We start from the raw sequence: 18,432 nt of genomic DNA on the forward strand, positions 1-18,432 counted from the left end.
TTGGTAAAGCCTGTCACACCAATGTAGTTCTTTGGACGCCCTGCCCTGTCCAAACAATAACTGTAAAGTGAGCTCGAACGGGATAGAACGTGTAACTTTTGTATAAATTACAATGCTAGTTTGATCATAAACAGTTCTCAGTACGTCTGTCTCGTCTTTACCCCGTCCCCAGACAGTTGGTGTTACGTTTAGGGTGGGTAAAATTGCCCGTTCACCCCGTCTGACATGAAGTAACATATGAAAGAAAGAAAGTGAAAAGGAGGGTTAATTGCAAGCTTATGGATGTATCAAAAGTGATTAAGAGTTATCTGATAGAACAATTTGAATACCTACAACCAAAGCTTAGACGTAGTTATCGGCCATGAAGCATAGTTTTCAAACACTTTTTGATCATGTTATTTGATCAAATATTTTAGAAGTGTGAAGCTTTGATTGACCCTATCATTGAAATTTAGCTCTATTCCTATACTGTATTAAACATTAGACACCATATGAGTTGTTTGGATTTTATATCAGTACAAATTTAGTCCTCCAATAAGTATATGTAGTTAAACTACAATGGCGGCCATTTTGGTGGCCATTTTGAATTCTGGGTAATATGTAAACATTCCTAATAACATGCCGTCACTCTAGAAGTTAAGAGAAAACAAAAACAACTTGTTTTAGGAACAAAAATAATGTTAACTGCCATTAAATAAATCACCCTCACACATTTCCATGAAAAGTCGGAGAATTGCAAAAATACCCCTGTCTCAAAGAATAAGCTGTAAAACATTAAATTACCATGCTATGACCATACAAAATGACTTGTTTTGTGCCCAAGCCATCACTCTAGGAGAAATAAGTGTAAAAACACATCAAAAGTATCAACTTTGGATGTAAATGGAAACATTCGGTGTTCATTGTTATGTAAATTTAAGTGCTGAGAAGGCAAAACACGACAAAACAAAATTATTTTGATTTTTTTTTTCAAAACAAAATTATGTCAAATAATTTCTACATCCTTTAGCAGTACACAGAGGTCAAAATGAAAGTGATCAGATTGATAGTAGTAAAACTATTAATGATTAACTTTGAGGTGTTGTCGGGCAGCAAACCAAATGTGATGAAAATGCTCGCAGACCCCCACCACATATAATGGCCTGTAAAAAAACCCTGATACCACAATCTGAGAGTATTACAGGCCTTTTCATGAGCCCAAGACATCATACTAACTGAAAATAGTGTCAAACAAAATCAGTACTGGGGAGGCTACGATTTGAATTTTTTCCGCTGCCTCCTCCTGGACTACAGCTGCCCTGCGTCAGACTGCAGTAACACCAGTACACTATACACCACCACCACCGCTACACGACACCTCACCTCAGCACCAGCAGCCCTGCGAGAGACTGCGGTAACACCAATACACTATACACCACCACTGTATGACACCTCACCACCGACAGTCAACAAGAAACCATTAACCACGAAATCTTACTTCAGCACCCCTGCGAGAGACTGCAGTAACACCAGTGTACACCATACACCACCACCACCACGACACCTCATCTTACCACCAGCACCCCTGCGACCAGCACTGCAGTGCAACACCAGTACACTATACACCACCACCACCACTACACGACATCTCACCTCAGCACCAGGACCCCTGCGAGAGACTGCATTAACACCAATACACTATACACAACCACTGTATGACACCTCACCACCGACAGACAGAAACCAAAATCACTTCATGAGAGCGCACCATTACCACTACGACACCTCACCTCAGCACCAGGACCCCTGCGAGACTGCAGTAACACCAGTACACTATACACCACCACCACCGCTACACGACACCTCACCTCAGCACCAGCAGCCCTGCGAGAGACTGCGGTAACACCAATACACTATACACCACCACTGTATGACACCTCACCACCGACAGTCAACAAGAAACCACAAATCACTTCATGAGAGTGCACCATTACCACTACACGACACCTCATCTTACCACCAGCACCCCTGCGAGAGACTGCAGTAACACCAGTACACTATACACCACCACCACCACTACACGACACCTCACCTCAGCACCAGCAGCCCCGCGAGAGACTGCAGTAACACCAATACACTATACACCACCAGCACCCCTGCGAGAGACTGCAGTAACACCAGTACACTATACACCACCACCACCATCCACCAGGGGCATAGCTACCATTAAATAAAAGCCCGGGCTTACACATGCTATTGGCAATGAAAGTTGGGCACGCCCGTAATACTATCTAAATGTAAAGCTTTGCAACCTATGTGGCGCGCCTGCCCACTGAATGGAACAACCCCACTAACACTCCCTGAAGCCCACAACATATACTACACGTTACACCACTACCACTGCACGACCACAAACATAATACATATGTTGTTTCAAAGGCATTACACAAAATTATTAAATGTTTATAAATCAAAATGTATGAAAAGGAAAAAAACATGTTCGATAGCAACTAAAATGCTAAGTCTTTCCAAAGACATTTTCATAATCATTGAAAATAATTATGGCTTATATTTGTGTCACCGTTCTCTGTACCCTAACCTTTATCCTACAAAATAGATTTGCTTTTTAGCAAAGGGTTTAAGTCGAGTAAACCTACACAGGGATGCGAATTAATGTATTTGTTTGTTTCCGTCTATATTGTGTATGTTCTGAGAGACTATTCATCAGCACAGCCCATAATCAGAACTGAAACACTTTTGCCTTCACAAAATGTAAATTTGCAGTCTTCAGTTATGATTGAACAAGTTCCACATCGAGGTGTTTGACATTTTGTTACACTGACTGATAAACCTTTTTTCGTAGTATCACGTTTATACAAAATTGGAAGATTTGCTTTTATAATGGGCATAATTGTACAGTTATTAGGATCGTAGGTACAAACAAATCGAAGAATGTCCATCTCGATCTGTATTTGTTTCTTTTGTTTTCATAAGTGTCCCTCTTGGAACTTTTACTGCTTTATGAACAGTATTTTTAACTACCTGGGAAGATATGTCTTATATATCTATTACATATTACCTATTGGCACTAACTGTAACATCATACGCATGATGATGATATAGCTACTACTGTTTTGCGTCGCCTATGACGACACTTAGTTTTCTTTGTACACATGAAGAGCCGTTGAACTGCTAAAGGTTTTGTGCAGATAAAGAGTTTTATATATAGATATATAGATAGTTCATCTATAAATAGGCTTATACATTTAGTGTGATAATTTAGTGTCACCTTCATCCTCAGTGTTCAGTCTGATCCATGTAGAATCCGGTTTGGCCTAGCTTCAATAAGTAGCCAACTGCATCCAAATACTGGATTGCAGTCTATAATAATACTATTTTAACTTAAAAACTCATTCGTTGATATTTCACCTTTACTCCAATATACCTTTACCTTTACCAATATACTAAGGTTGTTTTTTTTATCATATGAATACAAGAACATTCACTAACTACAACAACTACAACAACTCTTGTCCTTTACTTTCTGGTTATTGGATTACCTTTACAACAACATAATTACTGGTCAATAGGATTTTAAGCATGCGAGAGCTGATGGGTTGTGCTCATTACTTGCCACGGGGGTGCCTCTACTCAGATAATTAATCCCTAATTAACCATGTCATCTCCGAACTCCAGGCAGGTTTCAGGCCTGGTTACTCCACTATCGATCAGGTATTTACTTTGCAAGCAATGAATCAGAAATACATATCCAAGAAAAAGAAAGATTCTACTGCATTTTTATAGATTTTAGTAAAGCGTTTGATTGTGTAAACCACAATGTTCTGTTTAAAACTTTATACAATATAGGTGTACAAGGTAAATTTCTTGATTTTATTGTCTCTATGTATTCATCTTTATCATGCTGTGTAAGAACAGATGGTGGATTAACAGAGTACTTAAAGTGTAATATTGGAACCCGTCAGGGGTGTATTATGAGTCCTCTTATATTCGTTATCTTTATAAACCAATTGTCTGTAATGCTCGAAGAGAAAGGAGGTAATGGTATATCTGTTTCACAAGAACATCCAAATATTGTAGCATTATTCTTTGCTGATGATGTATCAGGGGTATCTGATTCTGTTATCAATCTACAAAGAAAAATAAATGTTTTAGAACAATTTTGTGCAGCAACTGGTATGAAGGTAAACATACAAAAAACTACGATAATGGTATTCCGAAGAGGTGGTCCTCTAAAAAGTTACGAGAAATGGTACTTTAAAGGTAAGAAAATTGATGTTGTTAATAATTATAGGTATCTTGGGTTTGTCTTCACACCAACCTTGTCATGGTCTAAGGCACAAAGCTGTTTAGCAGCTCAGGCTAACAAGGCACTGATGTCATTATATAATTATCAAAGAAAGCATGGTTTTGTCTCTTGTACTGATGCCTTCAAGATATTTGATACAGTTATTGTTCCAATTATTTCATATGGAGCTAATGTTTGGGGTACCCACTATTGTAAAACCATTGAAAGAGTACAAACTAGCTTCTGCAAGCAAATATTAAGGTTACATACATGTGATGTTATAGCACTTGGTGAATGTGGTAGAGTACCACTTCAGTATAACTCTATGTTATAACTAATAAAATATTGGTGTAGAATAATTCAATTTGATTATAATCGTTTACCTTGTCAGTCTTACTTAATGCTTAAAAACCTTGATGATGTGGGTAGAATTACTTGGGTGAAGTGAGGTGAAATTGGGCTTAACGTTGTGCTTGAGAATATTTCGCTCATATGACGACGTGCATGTGTGTGTATGTGTATGTGCGGCTGCTTGTACTAGCCAGACTGAAGCTGGTTTTATAGTGCTAGCCCACTGATATACCATGCCGCAGTGAAGCATGAATATCCCACTCAGACACATTATACTGACTCCGAGCCGACCAGTCCTTGTTGTACCCATTAATGCCGAGCGCCAGGCAGGAACCAACAAGTACCATATTTTAACGTCTTTTGGTATGACGCGGCCGGGGATCGAACCCGCGACCTTCCGCTCTCCGGGCGGACGCTCTAACCACTACACCATGGAGGCGGTCGTAGAACTATTTGGGCCTCTCATGTGAGAAACAATTTTTTCAATTCGGTTTCGGAATTGTGTGGATATGTCAAGATATTGGCAATGTGAAAATGGTTATTTCTATTTTTATACAGCGATTGTTTGACTCCTTGAGCCAGGAATGGCACTGTATTACGTCACACTTGAGCAAGTGTCAAACTTATTGTCAATTTAAAACAATGTTACATGTTGAGTCTAATCTTTCAATTGACATTCCACAGCATTTAAGAACTGTTATCTGTAAATTCAGGTGTAATAATTTCAGGCTAGCAATTGAAACAGGAAGGCATTGCAATTTAACTGCTAGTGAAAGATTTTGCTTATATAGTCATAGTAAAATTTTATTTCTTGTTGAAGATGAATTTCATGTCTTGATGATCTGTCAGCGTTATGAAGCCGAAAGAAGAGAATGTCTTCATAAAAGCATAAGAAATAGCACTTCTCTGGACAATTTGGTTAGAATTATGTCAAGCACTGACAAGATTGTAATATTAAGTTTGGCAAGGTTTTTATATAAAGTCTTTAGGATAAGAAATACAACAAATAATAATTAGATCTTCAGTATATATGCTGAAATATTGTGTGATAGTTTAGTGTAGCATCTCTGTTGTTATTTTACGAGAACTTTTTTTGGTCTCGTCCGGTGACAAGATACCTGTAATATGACCAGCATGAATACACCTGTTAAAACCCTTTTGTAATATGGGCCATGGCCTTGAATAATTGAAATAAATTGTCTGTCTGTCTGTCTGTCTAATTAATCCCTGTAGTTAATTTGGGATGTAGTTCAAATGGGGTGTAGTTCTTATGGGAATAAACCGACATGCCCACATTGTCATATATCTACTGCACATACACCCTCCCATACACACAAACACGTGTACTGGTACAGGTGACGTGTTTAAGTACCATTAATGACAGACAGACATTTTAACTACATCGATTTCAATATTCCACTTGCATAAACAGAACAGAATACAGAATGTACTAACTTTTAAGACTTACCTATATATTAAGTTGTCTTTTTCCAAGCGCAGTGTGAAGTGTCCGTGAAAGTGCAGTGGCGTAACAAGGGACTACAAAGAGGAGCACTGACAATTTCAAGCTAGCCAATCAAGAATAGACAATCCGTCTTCATCTCGGCTTTGCATCTGATTGATCATCACAGATACACATTTCAATGTTAAATGCCCGTGGACACACCCAATAAGCAGAGATTAACACTAGAGTAGAGCTCACTGCTCAGTTTACAACAACTTACACAAATATAGATACATATACGGTAATACAAAAAAGTTACCGCATATATTCCCAGTCGGACAACTAAAAAGCTTGCAAGCAAATGTATGAACAATTTCTATGCAGCGTCTCAGCATGAGAGAAATCACTTCAACCTCAAACCAGGACGCGTACCTTCTGTCTACAACAGAAACAGAGAACTGATATATCCCTGCACCTTTAAACCTGATATATCCCTTCACGATTAGAACTCACATGATCCCCCGCCCTTAGAACTCACATGATCCCGCGCCACTAAGAAATGATATATCCATGTACCCTTAGAACTGAAATAACCCTGCACCTTCAAAACTGATATATCGCTTCATCCTCAGAACTGATGTATCCCTGCATCCTTAGAACTGATATATCCGTTCAACCTTAAGACTGACATACCCCTGCATCCCCAAAACTGAGAATACACCTTCACCCTCAGAACTGATATACCCCTGCACCTTTAAAAATGGTGTATTCATGCACCCTTAGAACTGATATACACCTGCACCCTCAGAGGGAGTGAGTGCGTGAGTTTAGTTTTACGCCAGATTTAGCAATATTCCAGCAATATCACCCCGGGGGACGTCAGAAATGGGTGCACCCTTAGAACTGATAGACACCTGCACCCTTAGAGGGAGTGAGTGAGTTTAGTTGTACGCCACTTTTAGCAATATTCCAGCAATATCACGGCGGGGGACATCAGTGCACCCTTAGAATTGATATACCCCTGCACCCTTGGAACTGGTACACCCTTTCATCCTTAGAACTGGTATACCCCTGCACCTTTAGAACTGATATAGTCCTACATCTTTAGAACTGAACTGATATATCCCTTCACTCTCAGAACTGGTATACCCCTGTAACCTCAGAACTGGTATACCCCTATAACCTCAGAACTGACATACCCCTGTAACCTCAGAACTGACATACCCCTGTAACCTCAGAACTGACATACCCCTGTAACCTCAGAACTGGTATACCCCTGTAACCTCAGAACTGACATACCCCTCTAACCTCAGAACTGGTATACCCCTGTAACCTCAGAACTGACATACCCCTGTAACCTCAGAACTGGTATACCCCTGTAACCTCAGAACTGACATACCCCTGTAACCTCAGAACTGACATACCCCTGTAACCTCAGAACCGACATACCCCTGTAACCTCAGAACTGACATACCCCTGTAACCTCAGAACTGACATACCCCTCTAACCTCAGAACTGACATACCCCTGTAACCTCAGAACAGACATACCCCTGTAACCTCAGAACTGGTATACCCCTGTAACCTCAGAACTGACATACCCCTGTAACCTCAGAACCGACATACCCCTGTAACCTCAGAACTGACATACCCCTGTAACCTCAGAACTGGTATACCCATGTAACCTCAGAACTGACATACCCCTCTAACCTCAGAACTGGTATACCCCTGTAACCTCAGAACTGACATACCCCTGTAACCTCAGAACTGACATACCCCTGTAACCTCAGAACTGACATACCCCTGTAACCTCAGAACTGGTATACCCCTGTAACCTCAGAACTGACATATCCTTCTAACCTCAGAACTGACATACCCCTGTAACCTCAGAACTGACATACCCCTGTAACCTCAGAACTGACATACCCCTGTAACCTCAGAACAGACATACCCCTGTAACCTCAGAACTGACATACCCCTGTAACCTCAGAACTGACATACCCCTGTAACCTCAGAACTGGTATACCCCTGTAACCTCTGAACTGACATACCCCTGTAACCTCAGAACTGATATACCCCTGTAACCTCAGAACTGGTATACCCCTGTAACCTCAGAACTGACATACCCCTGTAACCTCAGAACTGGTATACCCCTGTAACCTCAGAACTGACATATCCCTCTAACCTCAGAACTGGTATACCCCTGTAACCTCAGAACTGACATACCCCTGTAACCTCAGAACTGACATACCCCTCTAACCTCAGAACTGACATACCCCTGTAACCTCAGAACTGACATACCCCTGTAACCTCAGAACTGACATACCCCTGTAACCTCTGAACTGACATACCCCTGTAACCTCAGAACTGACATACCCCTGTAACCTCAGAACCGACATACCCCTGTAACCTCAGAACTGGTATCTTCCGTCATCCAGAAACCAGACATGCCCCTATAGCTGCATGGGTATACCCTCGCCTGTGTGTCGCAGCAATAACTCCCAAAGACCAAGATTCAGGAACGGAGGCATGATCAAAGACCATTATAAATAACACTATAACAAGCAGGATTAAGAAGATAGCATTCTGCTTTCAATAGCTATTATAAGTATAATTGTAATAATGCTACCCCCATATTCCATCATAACCATACCTCCTGTTATATGGCTGTCCTCGCACTATGAAATCTTCAGAATCAGAACAGTTTGTCAAATCGAAATGCATCTGCAAATGAGTGAGTAGGAAAGAAAACACTTCCTTCCGCAAACCAACACAATCAAGATGCTAATAACTGTACACAGTATTCGGAAAATTCCGTACTGTTGCATTTCTGTGGTGTCACTACTTCTATAGTATGATATATCACTTTACCCCGTGAATCTTGAACTGATATACCCCTGCAACTTCAGAACTGATATACCTGTGCATCTTCAGAACTGATATACCCCTTCAGTGATATACCTCTGCATAGAACAGAACTGACATATCACTTGACACATAGAACTGATATACCTGTGCATCTTCAGAACTGATATACCCCTAGAAGTGATATACCTCTGCATCTTTAGAACTGATATACCCCTTCGCCCTTAGAACTGATATACCCCTGCATCTTTAGAACTGATATAACTGATCTCCTCGCCCGAAGCAGTAACTTTCTATATGGAACTACCTTGATGGTTAACAACTTCTGTTTGTCTTGAGAGTGCGACGTTTCGATACACAAAATATAAGAGTTTAAATATCGTATGCCCTAACTTCTTAAATGCCACTCAAAGAAGCAATAACTTTCAACAAACCAACATAATCAATATGCTAATAATTAAACATTATTCGTAGAATTCCGTAATATTGCATTTCTGTGGTGTCACTCTATGGTGTGTCGTCCAGGTCTTATGACGTTGCTTATGGTTTCTGATGGCGATGTCCCTTTCGGTTGTTTGGGGTGATCTTGTCACTTCCTGTTCTGACGTCAATTCCGGTGGCTTGCCATAACACCCTGCTTTAACTGCACTCCAAAACTGGCTTAAAGTATGTTCAACTGTTGAATACGTCTTTATCTTATAACTTTGTCCAGCCGTTAACCAATGATCAGTCCCACTCGAGGCTGATAAATAATGAAAAAGTTAAAGTAACCTCAAAGTGGTATTCCCTGAAATCTTCACCCACAAAGCGATCCCCTTCAGGAAGGGAACAGCGTCTATGTCCAAGAGGTCCAATAGCTGCAGACTGGTTCTCAACAATAAATTCTGGCCGTTCTCTGAGAGTTATCATGCTGCAATACGTACGTAGGTCAGGAGAAGCAGATATGACGTAATTCAAACGCTTTGCTGATGTAAACATGGTGAAGAGAATATGTTGTATTTCTCTTAATGCTATGTTCACACTATCACGGTTCGCGCCACGATTGAATCGTGGTCTTAATCGTGGACAAATCGTGGTGATACTATCAAATCTTTAGGTCATTCGTGACAACAGTGCTGATCGTAGAAAAAACATTTGGATGGTTAAAATTTTATCTTCGATCAACACGATTAATTGTCAATCGTGATCATCGCATCAAATCGTATTGCATCGTAACACAGTGCAACATATCGCATCTAATCGTGCCTCCAAATCGTGGTGGTCGGGAATCAATCGTCGACAAGAAAAACACCCCGCTCTGTTGAGATGGGTTGCGATCTGTGACGATCTGTGACGCTCTGTGACGCTCTGTCGGGTCCCACTGCTCACGACCTGACACGAATGACTCACGACTAGATACGAGTTGATACGCGTAAATGCGAGTAGATGCGAGTATTGACGCTTTTTCACGGACGCTCACGATCTGTTACGAGTTCTTGCGCCCATATATGTACTGGAAATCAGAATTAATGCGCCCCATTCAGTGATCTACCCTAAGAGTGCACATCTGTCAACCTGACTTTGTGAGTAGTTTTTGGAGCCTTTGAATGATGCCACCCAAGGGTACAAGAGGCAAGAAGGGAAAGGACAAGTCTGTCTCACCCCCTGAACCGGAACCTCCGTAGGTTGTGCAGAACCACTGCCGCATCCACTATATCTTTCACAGTTTGGGGCTAGAGTCCTGAGGAGATACCTGAATCTATTGGTTAGGATCCCGAAGGCATTTTCCACCACTCCCCTCCTTCTTGAGAGTCTGTAGTCCTTTCTGGACATCCTTCTTTTGCTGTATGGCTTCATGAGGTAGTTCCTGAGTGCGAAGGCGTCGCCCCCCAGGATGAAGAAGGGCATATCCTGTTGGTCACCAAGGCTTGCAGGGTGGGCAGGGTGGGGGAGTCTCAGGGCTTCCTCTTCCAGGTCGTTGATCAGCTCCGAGTCGCCAAACATCTGAGCATCTGACCATGATAGATAGATAATCTTTTTTTCCTCCGAAGTTGAAGAAACATCAAGTTGTAACCTAGGTTAAACGTATGTATTTACAGATTATAACAGTGTGACAATCAAAATTAGAATAGGTATTTTAGTTGATGCAGCCAGGGTTGCGATTATATTTATACATTTAAACCACGTTTCTTGTTGGAGCTCTTGAGCACATACATTTGGTAGACCACCGAGCATTAATGAGACAAATAGGTCTTCATGATTCCATAAACTGACAAAAGTGTCAACATCTAGCATGTGAACTAGTGACTCAATCAAAGCGTTACTACTACTTTGTATGAGAATACTGTGTAGAAATACATGCTTTACAATATCATAGGCAACCATGCCACATTCACACTCAAGAGACTGAATGCTAAGTGTGCTGATACGTAGAAGAGCAGCAATATTATATATATAATAGAAACATTCTGGCTTTTTATAACATGCAGACCACAGTCTGTGAACATTTTTAGGATATCTTATAGTACGATATCTTTCAAGGTTGAGTCTCAACTTCGTTACAGAAGCAACATGTGAATCCTCAGCTTTAAGTATTCTTTCTTTAACCAGTACAGACCACTCAGTCTTCGTTAAGAAGGAAGATGGTTTACATAGTTGTGCAAATGTATATCTAGGTCATACATTGTGACAAGATTAAGCATGTGGAAGATTGGCGATGGTTTTCTATATCGCTCTTTCTCCAGTCTATGCACAATCACTTTCTTAAATGCAAATTTAGCAACCCTAATACATAGTTTACCGAGAAATAGTAAGGACTTTTGGTGCATATATCTTCGTAGTATGACCAGGGCGAGACTGCCTCTGGATATTGTGGACGATCCACGTTTTGAAAGGCCTTCGATACTCTTACAAAACTGGTTTCCTGCATATCATATTCTTTTTCAGGTAAACGAGCCCATACATTACAAGAGTACAAACCGCATGGCAGAATAACTCTTTTCCAAATACGGACACCACAGAGTGGGTTAAGGCCACCAAAACACAGGCCATGGTTCTCATTGGCATAAAAGAGTATCCTCAGCCTTTCACATACGAACTGCGTACGTTCTGTACTTCTACCGGGTGAAATAGATTTGGCAACTTTTACATGTGTATTGGAAGGTATTTCCTTCTCACCAATGTATATTTTAGGATGGACATTTGTTTTTGTATCACCAAATGCAAGAAAGAAACTAGTTGATGCATTAAAACGCAATTGCCATGTGTGCGCATGCCTATTTACAACATCAAGCAAACTTTGAAATAATCCATCTGGGTATGCACTAAACAAAGACAAGTCGTCGGCTAACAGCACCCCTGGTGTTTTACCCCATGGTAAACATATGTCATACCCAGAGTCAACGATACTGTGAAGTAAGTCGTTTATATATAGAGTGAAGAGCCAAGCTGATAAAACACGACCCTGACCTACCCCCCGTTTTACATCAAATACATTATTAATACAGCCACCAGTGCTAACACATGATGTCATTGATGTGTACATAGTGTATATACGTAGTCACAGTTTACCTCGAATACCGAAATTGTAAAGCTTATAGAAAAGTCCATTTAACCAAACGCTTTCTCATTATCAAGGAAGGCATAATAAACTGGTCAATTTCTTTCAATATAGTAGGCAATGCTTTCAGTTAGAGTAAGCGCTGCCGTTTCCGCTCCCGCCCCCGCCCCGCCCCCGCCCCGCCCCCGCCCTAAATCCTGAGAGGGTGAGGGAAATCGTTTTCATGTTTTAATTCTTTTGAGGAGTAATCTTTCAAAAGGTTTTGAGAGAACAGGTGTAAGAGTGATACCTCTATAACTACATGGCCATGCTTGCTTTTACCATTTCCTTTGTGAATTGGTAAAACATTACCAACACTAAATGCATTTGGTACATACTCTAACGATACAATGGCATTCAATAGGGCTACAATATGGTCAACAACAGACCGACCAGCATATTTTACATGCTCGTTTGAAATACCATCTGGACCTGGAGATTTGTTGCTTTAAGACGTTTTACGGTATCAAGTACACCATCTTTAGTAAACGGGAGAGAGTGACTGAATCACTGTCGTCATTTACAGGGTTACATACAACATCTACAAACTTATCAACGTGCTCAGAATCAAAGCATTCTAGACCCTGAGGTACAGACAAGTCACTGAAGTACCTGGCAAAGAGATTACATGCACCTTCCTGCGTGTTACAGGAGTCACGGTTATAAGTTAGAGACTGTGTTTGCTCACTATATAACTATTGTTACACTCAATGTATTCATCGGGAGATGAAAAATGGGAAACAGCAAACTGGACATTTCTAAAGTAACTTTCGGTTTCATGCCGATATAGCATACAGTTTGCTTTCCGCCAGTTTGGACGTTCACCATGATAACTTACATGAACAGCGTCCATATGGAAACATACTAAGACAGGGCTGTGATCAGACACAGAATATGGGACGCTTGTATGTACGTAACAGCCTCCAACACTACTGCGAAGTTCAAGGTCTATGAACACATAGTCAATCATACTTCTAACAGTGCTGCATTTACTCCTAAATGTGTATGTGCAGCTGCTATCGCGTGGCACAACTGAAATAAGCTTACGTGCTGCGAATCTTTGCCCTACCTTTTAGGGAATCACGTACACAGATATTGGCCTTAAAATCACCGAGCAAGATAGTTGTACCAAGTTGAGAACATTCGTCATACCCGTCTAGCATATCACAAATGACATCAAAGTAACACTGTCTAGGACGTTTGATGACGGTAGTCGGAGACCAATAATGTAGAGGGATGTACCGTTTCTGATTAATTTAGCACCAATGGTATGGTTGTTACATCTATATCTACACTACCGATACTCTGAAACGTACTCTTACTCACAAACAGAGCAACACCGCCTGCACCTCGTTTTGAGGTGTGTTCTACATGGAAGTTAGTAAACACCTTAAAGTCATTGTGTAGAGTCTCAAAGACATGACACTAGCCAGTGTTCACTCACATCCACCAGGGGCGTAACTAGGAACATTTCAGTTGTAAGCCCAGCTTAAGGTTTTGATATGAACGATTACCGCAAACTGACTAAAACATCAGGCGAACCAAACGAGCAGGTTCTAACAAAAATTATCTGGAATAATAATAACGCAGTGAAACAATTTGTAACTATTTTAAACACCATGTCAGGGCAACTGATAAGCATGGACCCATAAAGTACACGTACAATAAACCAAAAAAACAATAAAACCGGAACTCTCAGGAATACATGAACGTTGTAAAGGGAACAAGAAGAAGAAGAGCTAAATCAACTATGAAATTGTTTGAAACAGTCAGGAACAGATCTTCTAGCATCAGTTACTGTATGCATCAACTCTACTTGAAGAGAAGCGCCATTTTGCGGGTTTTTCTCTTCTGCAAAAGCATCCACCACCTTATCAAAGTTGATATCAAAATCCCTGTGAATATGAAGTAGTGCAAGTGCATTAAGCCGTTCCGTTACCATTGTTGACCTGAGATACGTTTTAACACGTCTCATTGCGCTGAAGGAACGCAGTTGCCGAAGACACTGGCATTGTCACAAGTGTTTTGACTGCAACCTGGATATTTGGATAAAGGTATTTTGTCCAGTGTTGCCAACAAACACGATGGTCTCTCCTCTGCTGGAACATCTTGCCAACGTGATTGCCATCGCCTGATTTCAACCGTTTGTTGCTCATGTGAGTTCTCTTTCAGCTCAGTGAACTGGGTGAATATTCGCCTACCCATTTCCTGGGTCATATTAAGGACCGAAGTAGGTACAAAATTCTGAGCTTCGAATCGGCCATTGGGACAGATAAGCCTGTCCTCTAATTGCTGAGCCATATGATCCAGCAAAGGGTAAAAATGATTCGTCTTCCAGTAGATTTCAGGTGTGGATGCAGGGGCATTGTTGCGCATCGTTTGACGGCTCACACATCTTGGCTTAGTAAGAATAATGTCGCATTTGCTTGCCATGTCAGCTGGCAGTTCCTCCCATACAGACTCGTCATCGCGAATCTGTTTCAAACTGCTGATGACAAAAGAGGCCTCGCTTGATGCACGAATAAGGTCAATGGCCGGAGACTGCAACATGAGAGATAACTGAACTGTGTACTGGATTATGTGTTGAGTAACAACAAGGCCAATGATGAAGTCAAAAGATTGAATGGAACATCTAAGGGACCTTGCTCTAGAGTCACCATCTTCCTCAAGGTCACTCAAACTTTCAACTATAACATCGAATGATGCTTTGAAAGTGGATAGCGAACCCGCGCAACTTGCCCGCTCGAGTTCAGCAAACTTTCGCTTTCGCCCCATTGCTTCCTGAACATTCTCATTTGATTCCAGTTCCTTAGTGTATGCCAAGAGACACGTTTTCCGAATACGAAAACGCAAAGGCAATGCTTTGTACTGTTGACATAATACTCTTGAGTGATGAACAGCTATGAACCAAGGCCAGATTCAAACAATGAGACTTACAGTGAACAAAGAATTCAAATGACCACTCATGCTTGAGGCACCATCATAACCTTGACCCCTCATATAGCATTTAGTAACCCCATACTTGTCTAGTTCTGACAGGAATGACTCGGCTAAGGCAGCTGCCTTTGTACTGTCAGCCTCAGTGAAACCTAAAAATTATTCCTTGAGTATAGTTTGGCCCTGGTTGTTCAATGAAATGTGTCAAACAGGGATAGAAATTTGTTCTCAGGTTGAGGAATCTGTTGCCTCGTCAGCAATGAGAAAAAAAACATTTCTGTGAATTGCAGTCATTAACTTGAGATGAGCAAATATCAAGAAGCTCATTTTGAATGGCTGGTGATAAATATTTGTTTCTAATTGTGCTGTTTTGGAGATGACTGTTCAATAACTCATCGTACTTTGCGCGATAATCCATGAGGGCTACGCATTTGCTTTTTCTCAGCATCATGACCTCTAATAGCAATATTCTGTCTCCCGCACAAAACGAGTGTCTCAATTATTGTTTTCAGAATTGAACGATTTCTTTCAACGGTTTCCTTGTGCGCATTAGAAAGTTGGCAACAAATATCATCCTGTTTATGACTGACAATTGTTCTATAATTCAAATATTTCCCGGCACAAAAGTGATGGGAATCAAGTTTGGTATGTCTCTTAATAAGTGTCCCGATATTTGCCCAATCATGACATTACGATGTAACAAATGCGCCTTTTTGATTGTCATTTGCAAAAAGAGCACATGGTAAGCAAATGACGCCATCTTTTGAAGGAGAATATCTCAGCCAATCATTGTTATCAAGATGTGTTGGATTAAATTTCCGTTTTACACCTCTAATTTCCGTTAAAAGATATTTTAGTGGTTTGTCAACCCTTACATCTGTTGAATGTAAATGTTTCAGAAGAGTAGAACGAATTCGTTCTGATTTTAGTTCACTTTCCGTGTAAGCCAATATCAGTACCAGAGAAACTGTAAGATAGTTTCCGTGAATCTGATGCCAGTCGCGCTTTCGATTTCTTCCTCAACAGAGCACGAAAAACAGTTACTGGAATTCGTGTTGGTTGAACTAGCAGATGGAACCTCTGTTGCAATTTTACAATAAAAAGAATCGTTTTTTTATAGTTCTCACTTTTAAACTTTTTACTCATGATTTCCGAAGGAGACCAAATGATAATTTAATCTCATTTAAAATACTTGTATCTTGATGCGAATAGATTTTAACAACTTGACAATAACATATCTCTTGTAAATGCTTTTATTGAATTTCAAAGTGTAAGCACATGCTTTTTGTGCTACATGGCAGTTACGCCTCTGGTCGTGACGTCACTACTATCTTGCTTGACTTCAATTTCAGCTAGACGTTCTGAGCTCCACGAACATTCCAAGTGGCAATGCGAAGCACCATTGTAATAAGACACCAGTGAAGAATATGCATAGTTGTTAAGGTCATGAACGTGTACGTTGGTTGTACCAAGCTTTTCGAGGAATCCATTAGCGGCACAAGACATTATCAGGCCAGAAGTCATCATGGAGATTATGAACAGTGTGTCTCGAGACAGTGATTCTTATCGGATATGTGGCGTTACGTCCAGTGTCCCAGTGCTTCAATAATGTTGTATTTGTGATGGCAACATCCCGTGATTTGGCATACTTAATGATAGAGTCTTTCAAAACTTCTAACAGTTTATCAACAACCGTGTATCACGCCTAATTGATCCTTCACTGAATGACCTCGACCACTCCTTGTCGAACGTCACCCTCCTATTGATGATAGTGCGTTGATGATGAGGATGGGTAACATCAGCACTCCCACGACTATTGTCATCATTGTTAATATCCTTGGCTGTGTTCTATTCCACGTTGTCGTCCATGATGATGACGTCAGCACTAGTGTTGTCTACCATTCTGCTGTCGCAAGGGTTGTTCATCTCCTCGCTTGGTTGTTGTCGACACGGCCGTTGACTCTGACTGGTAACAATTTGACCACCGGCTGAAGGGGTATCCACAGCGTTCCCTTGACAGTCTCTGAATACATGAGCTTGTTGCGTGTATTCATCAGGTCAGTCTTACCGTCGACAGAGCGTACGCTGTCCATAGATATGATTGATGGGCTTATGTCGTCTTTGTACTGACTGATTTCAGTGTCTTTTGCTTTGAGTTCATTACGAAGCATAACAATCTCGTTTTTGTGATTCTTTTCATTGGCACGAAGTTTTGCAAAATCGACAGCATTGTTTTCACGTATTTTATCCTTAATTTGATATTGCTCAATGAGGTTAAGCATGTCATTGCTATACATGGCTTGAAAAACGTCAATCATTTTACACACATCTTCAAATTTTCTGTTCATGTATTCATGCAAAAAACTTCTTTGATAGCAAATTTGACACCATATCCCTTTCATCGTCATTGCACTCGCTTTGTCCCTGTTTAACCTGGGGCGGTTTACCTTAGCTTAACTCATCTGACTGAATATCGTGTGCAGGTACAACTCCATGAATAAATTTGAACAAAAGGTACACATCGGACGCATATTTTTCAATAACAGTCTTTACTTGCCCCAGTCTCTTAACTCGCTTGATGAGAACACCTACCGGTAAGTCTGAGCAATCTGACTTCCGTATGTCATACATACACTGACGAATGTGATTCAAGCCCCCGTCATCGGCGCCATATTGATTAACGAGTGATCTTTCACATGTTTTTCTATCACTTTCTCGAAAAAGATCTTTCAAAGAATGACTTCATCTACAACAATAGGCGGTTAGACCATCTCTGTGTCTCTAAAAAGAATAAGGCGTGGGAAGATCTGGCCCAGAAGATGGGGAAGGAGGTGAAGGCACTGACTACATTTTTTGAGAGCATCGATACTCACATAGGGAAACTCAGGAAGAAGAGTGGGCAGGCAGCTGTTGAGATATGTGGATATAGACCAGATTTCTGTTGCTGGTGGTGGCGCCACTCCGGAAGCTCTGGG

General features: G+C 40.9%; 1 long non-coding RNA gene across 1 annotated transcript; it reads left to right on the top strand.

Annotated features, from left to right (window-relative positions):
• Window positions 1-971: 971 nt before the first annotated feature.
• On the top strand, window positions 972-3,332 carry LOC124280539. The gene is made up of 3 exons (XR_006899708.1): window positions 972-984; window positions 1,042-1,048; window positions 3,189-3,332. It is a non-coding gene; the product is annotated as an uncharacterized LOC124280539 (long non-coding RNA).
• Window positions 3,333-18,432: the final 15,100 nt, after the last annotated feature.

The sequence above is a fragment of the Haliotis rubra genome, unplaced genomic scaffold (assembly GCF_003918875.1).
Source record: "Haliotis rubra isolate DU_JTF1 unplaced genomic scaffold, ASM391887v1 Scf27, whole genome shotgun sequence".
Lineage (NCBI taxonomy): Eukaryota > Metazoa > Mollusca > Gastropoda > Lepetellida > Haliotidae > Haliotis > Haliotis rubra.